This window comes from Panulirus ornatus, chromosome 7 (assembly GCF_036320965.1).
Source record: "Panulirus ornatus isolate Po-2019 chromosome 7, ASM3632096v1, whole genome shotgun sequence".
In the NCBI taxonomy this organism is placed as follows: Eukaryota; Metazoa; Arthropoda; class Malacostraca; order Decapoda; family Palinuridae; genus Panulirus; species Panulirus ornatus.
Window position 1 is genome coordinate 12617865 of NC_092230.1, and position 6191 is coordinate 12624055.

General features: G+C 42.8%; 1 protein-coding gene across 6 annotated transcripts in view; it reads left to right on the plus strand.

The window, feature by feature from the left end:
• The window catches only part of Sgf11 (SAGA associated factor 11kDa), a 431536-nt gene that overhangs the window by 338002 nt on the left and 87343 nt on the right, over positions 1 to 6191 (plus strand). The window lies entirely within an intron of this gene.

Sequence of the window (6191 nt, forward strand, 5' to 3'; positions counted from 1 at the left end):
AGTGAGTGGTGGAATGAAGAACTAAGTTTATTAGTGAAAGAGAAGAGAGAGGCATTTGGATGATTTTTGCAGGGAAATAATGCAAATGACTGGGAGATGTATAAAAGAAAGAGGGCAGGAGGTCAAGAGAAAGGTGCAAGAGGTGAAAAGGAGGGCAAATGAGAGTTGCAGTGAGAGAGTATCATTAAATTTTAGGTAAAATAAAAAGATGTTTCGGAAGGAGGTAAATAAAAGGTGTAAGACAAGGGAACAAATGGGAACTTCAGTGAAGGGGGCTTATGGGGAGGTGATAACAAGTAGTGGTGAAGTGAGGAGGAGATGGAGTGAGTATTTTGAAGGTTTGTTGAATGTGTTGATTATTTGGTAAACACAGTAGAGGTAGTAAAAGCTTTGCAGAAGATGAAAGCTGGCAAGGCAGCGGGTTTGGATGGTATTCCAGTGGAATTTATTAAAAAAGAGGGTGACTGCATTCTTGACTGGTTGGTAAGGTTATGTAATGTATGTATGACTCATGGTGATGTGCCTGAGGATTGGCAGAATGCTTGCATAGTGCCATTGTACAAAAGCAAAGGGGATAAGAGTGAGTGCTCAAATTACAGAGGTATAAGTTTGTTGAGTATTCCTGGGAAATTATATGGAAGGGTATTGATTGAGAGGGTGCAGGCATGTACAGAGCATCAGATTGGGGAAGAGCAGTATGGTTTCAGAAGTGGTACAGGATGTATGGATCAGGTGTTTGCTTTGAAAATTGTATGTGACAAATACTTAGAAAAGCAAATGGATTTGTATGTAGCATTTATGGATCTGGAGAAGGCATATGATAGAGTTTATAGAGATGCTCTGTGGAGGGTATTAAGAGTGTATGGTGTGGGGGCAAGTTGTTAGAAGCAGTGAAAAGTTTTTATAAAGGATGTGAGGCATGTGAATGTGCAGGAAGAGAGGAAAGTGATCGATCCTCAGTGAATGTTCGGTTGCGGTAGGGGTGTGTGATGTCTCCATGGTTGTTTAATTTGTTTATGGATGTGGTTGTTAGGAGGTGAATGCAAGAGTTTTGGAAAGAGGGGCAAGTATGAAGTCTGTTGTGGATGAGAGAGCTTGGGAAGTGAGTCAGTTGTTGTTCGCTGGTGATACAGCGCTGGCGGCTGATTCGTGTGAGAAACTGCAGAAGCTGATGACTGAGTTTGGTAAAGTGTGTGAAAGAAGAAAGTTTGGTAAAGTGTGTGAAAGAAGAAAGCTGGGAGTAAATGTGAATAAGAGGAAGGATATTAGGTACAGTTGGGTTGAGGGACAAGTCAATTGGGAGGCAAATTTGAATGGAGAAAAACTGGAGGAAGTGAAGTGTTTTAGATATCTGGGAGTGGATCTGGCAGCGGATGGAACCATGGAAGCGGAAGTGAATCATAGGGTGGGGAAGGGGGCGAAAATCCTGGGAGCCTTGAAGAATGTGTGGAAGTCGAGAACATTATCTCCGAAAGCAAAAATGGCTATGTTTGAAGGAATAGAGGTTCCAACAATGTTGTATGGTTGCGAGGCGTGGGCTATGGACAGAGTTGTGAGCAGGAGGGTGGATGTGCTGGAAATGAGATGTTTGATGACAATATGTGGTGTGAGGTGGTTTGATCGAGTAAGTAATGTAAGGGTAAGAGAGATGTGTGGAAATAAAAAGAGCGTGCTTGAGAGAGCGGAGGAGGGTGTTTTGAAATGGTTTGGGCACATGGAGAGAATGAGTGAGGAAAGATTGACCAAGAGGATATGCGTGTTGGAGGTGGAGGGAACGAGGAGAAGTGGGAGACCAGATTGGAGGAGGAGGGATGGAGTGAAGGAGATTTTGAGTGATCGGGGCCTGAACATGCAGGAGGGTGAGGGGCGGGCAAGGAATAGAGTGAAGTGGATCGATGTGGTATACCAGGGTCGACATGCTGTCAATGGATTGAATCACAGCATGCGAAGCGTCTGGGGTAAAACATGGAAAGTTCTGTGGGGCCTGGATGTGGAAGGGGAGGTGTGGTTTCGGGCATTACTGCATGACAGCTAGAGACTGAGTGTGAACAAATGGGGCCTTCGTTGTCTTCTCCTAGCGCTACCTCGCACACATGAGGGGGGAGGGGGATGTTATTCCATGTGTGACGAGGTGGCAATAGGAATGAATAAAGGCAGTGTGAATTGTGTGCATGTGTATATATGTATGTGTCTGTGTGCGTATATATATGTGTACATTGAGATGTATGGATATGTATATTTGCATGTGTGGACGTGTATGTATATACATGTCTATGGGGGTGGGTTGGGCTATTTCTTTCGTCTGTTTCCTTGCGCTAGCTCGCAAACGCGGGAGACAGCGACAAAGCAAATAAAAAAATATATATATATATATATATATATATATATATATATATATATATATATATATATATATATATATATATATATATTTTTTTTTTTGCTTTGTCGCTGTCTCCCGCGTTTGCGAGGTAGCGCAAGGAAACACACGAAAGAAATGGCCCAACCCACCCCCATACACATGTATATACATGCGTCCACACACGCAAATATACATACCTACACAGCTTTCCATGGTTTACCCCAGACGCTTCGCATGCCTTGATTCAATCCACTGACAGCACGTCAACCCCGGTATACCACATCGCTCCAATTCACTCTATTCCTTGCCCTCCTTTCACCCTCCTGCATGTTCAGACCCCGATCACACAAAATCTTTTTCACTCCATCTTTCCACCTCCAATTTGGTCTCCCTCTTCTCCTCGTTCCCTTCACCTCCGACACGTATATCTTCTTGGTCAATCTTTCCTCACTCATTCTCTCCATGTGACCAAACCATTTCAAAACACCCTCTTCTGCTCTCTCAACCACGCTCTTTTTATTTCCACACATCTCTCTTACCCTTACATTACTTACTCGATCAAACCACCTCACACCACACATTGTCCTCAAACATCTCATTTCCAGCACATCCATCCTCCTGCGCACAACTCTATCCATAGTCCACGCCTCGCAACCATACAACATTGTTGGAACCACTATTCCTTCAAACATACCCATTTTTGCTTTCCGAGATAATGTTCTCGACTTCCACACATTCTTCAAGGCCCCCAGAATTTTCGCCCCCTCCCCCACCCTATGATCCACTTCCGCTTCCATGGTTCCATCCGCTGCCAGATCCACTCCCAGATATCTAAAACACTTCACTTCCTCCAGTTTTTCTCCATTCAAACTCACCTCCCAATTGACTTGACCCTCAACCCTACTGTACCTAATAACCTTGCTCTTATTCACATTTACTCTTAACTTTCTTCTTCCACACACTTTACCAAACTCAGTCACCAGCTTCTGCAGTTTCTCACATGAATCAGCCACCAGCGCTGTATCATCAGCGAACAACAACTGACTCACTTCCCAAGCTCTCTCATCCCCAACAGACTTCATACTTGCCCCTCTTTCCAAAACTCTTGCATTTACCTCCCTAACAACCCCATCCATAAACAAATTAAACAACCATGGAGACATCACACACCCCTGCCGCAAACCTACATTCACTGAGAACCAATCACTTTCCTCTCTTCCTACACGTACACATGCCTTCGATCCTCGATAAAAACTTTTCACTGCTTCTAACAACTTTCCTCCCACACCATATATATATATATATATATATATATATATATATATATATATATATATATATATATTTATCCCTGGGGATAGGGGAAAAAGAATACTTCCCACGTATTCCCTGCGTGTCGTAGAAGGCGACTAAAAGGGAAGGGAGCAGGGGCTGGAAATCCTCCCCTCTTGTTTTTTTCTTTTTCCCAAAGAAGGAACAGAGAAGGGGGCCAGATGAGGATATTCCCTCAAAGGCGCAGTCCTCTGTTCTTAACGCTACCCCGCTAATGCGGGAAATGGCGAATAGTATGAAAGAAAGAATATATATATATATATATATATATATATATATATATATATATTTTTTTTTTCATACTATTCGCTATTTCCCGCGATAGCGAGGTAGCGTTAAGAACAGAGGACTGGGCCTTTGAGGGAATATCCTCACCTGGACCTCTTCTCTGTTCCTTCTTTTGGAAAAAAAAAAAAGTGAGGGGAGGATTTCCAGCCCCCCGCTCCCTTCCCTTTTAGTCGCCTTCTACGACACGCAGGGAATACGTGGGAAGTATTCTTTCTCCCCTATCCCCAGGGATATATATATATATATATATATATATATATATATATATATATATATATATATATATATATATTATATATTATTATTTTTTTATTATACTTTGTCGCTGTCTCCCGCGTTTGCGAGGTAGCGCAAGGAAACAGACGAAAGAAATGGCCCAACCCCCCCCCATACACATGTATATACATACGTCCACACACGCAAATATACATACCTACACAGCTTTCCATGGTTTACCTCAGACGCTTCACATGCCTTGATTCAATCCACTGACAGCACGTCAACCCCGGTATACCACATCGCTCCAATTCACTCTATTCCTTGCCCTCCTTTCACCCTCCTGCATGTTCAGGCCCCGATCACACAAAATCTTTTTCACTCCATCTTTCCACCTCCAATTTGGTCTCCCACTTCTCCTTGTTCCCTCCACCTCCGACACATATATCATCTTGGTCAATCTTTCCTCACTCATCCTCTCCATGTGCCCAAACCACTTCAAAACACCCTCTTCTGCTCTTTCAGCCACGCTCTTTTTATTTCCACGCATCTCTCTTACCCTTACGTTACTCACTCGATCAAACCACCTCACACCATACATTGTCCTCAAACATCTCATTTCCAGCACATCCATCCTCCTGTGCACAACTCTATCCATAGCCCACGCCTCGCAACCATACAACATTGTTGGAACCACTATTCCTTCAAACATGCCCATTTTTGCTTTCCGAGATAATGTTCTCGACTTCCACACATTCTTCAAGGCCCCCAGAATTTTCGCCCCCTCCCCCACCCTATGATCCACTTCCGCTTCCATGGTTCCATCCGCTGCCAGATCCACTCCCAGATATCTAAAACACTTCACTTCCTCCAGTTTTTCTCCATTCAAACTCACCTCCCAATTGACTTGACCCTCAACCCTACTGTACCTAATAACCTTGCCCTTATTCACATTTACTCTTAACTTTCTTCTTCCACACACTTTACCAAACTCAGTCACCAGCTTCTGCAGTTTCTGAAATGAATCAGCCACCAGCGCTTTATCATCAGCGAACAACAACTGACTCACTTCCCAAGGTCTCTCATCCACAACAGACATCATACTTGCCCCTCTTTCCAAAACTCTTGCATTCACCTCCCTAACAACCCCATCCATAGACAAATGAAACAACCATGGAGACATCACACACCCCTGCCGCAAACCTACATTCACTGAGAACCAATCACTTTCCTCTCTTCCTACACGTACACATGCCTTACATCCTCGATAAAAACTTTTCACTGCTTCTAACAACTTTCCTCCCACACCATATATTCTTAATACCTTCCACAGAGCATCTCTATCAACTCTATCATATGCCTTCTCCAGATCCATAAATGCTACATACAAATCCATTTGCTTTTCTAAGTATTTCTCACATACATTCTTCAAAGCAAACACCTGATCCACACATCCTCTACCACTATTTTTTTTTTTTTTTTTCATACTATTTGCCATTTCCTGCGTTAGCGAGGTAGCGTTAAGAACAGAGAACTGGGCCTTAGAGGGAATATCCTCACCTGACCCCCTTCTCTGTTGCTTCTTTTGGAGAATTAAAAAAAAAACAAGAAAGGGGAGGATTTCCAGCCACCCGCTCCCTCCCCTTTTAGTCGCCTTCTACGACACGCATGGAATACGTGGGAAGTATTCTTTCTCCCCTATCTCCAGGGATAATATATATATATATATATATATATATATATATATATATATATATATATATATATATATATTTTTTTTTTTTTTTTTTTCAAACTATTCGCTATTTCCCGCATTAGCGAGGTAGCGTTAAGAACAGAGGACTGGGCCTTTTTCGGAATATCCTCACCTGGCCCCCTCTGTTCCTTCTTTTGGAAAATTAAAAAAAAAAAAAAAAAAAAACGAGAGGGGAGGATTTCCAGCACCCCCGCTCCCTCCCCTTTTAATCGCCTTCTACGACATGCATGAATACGT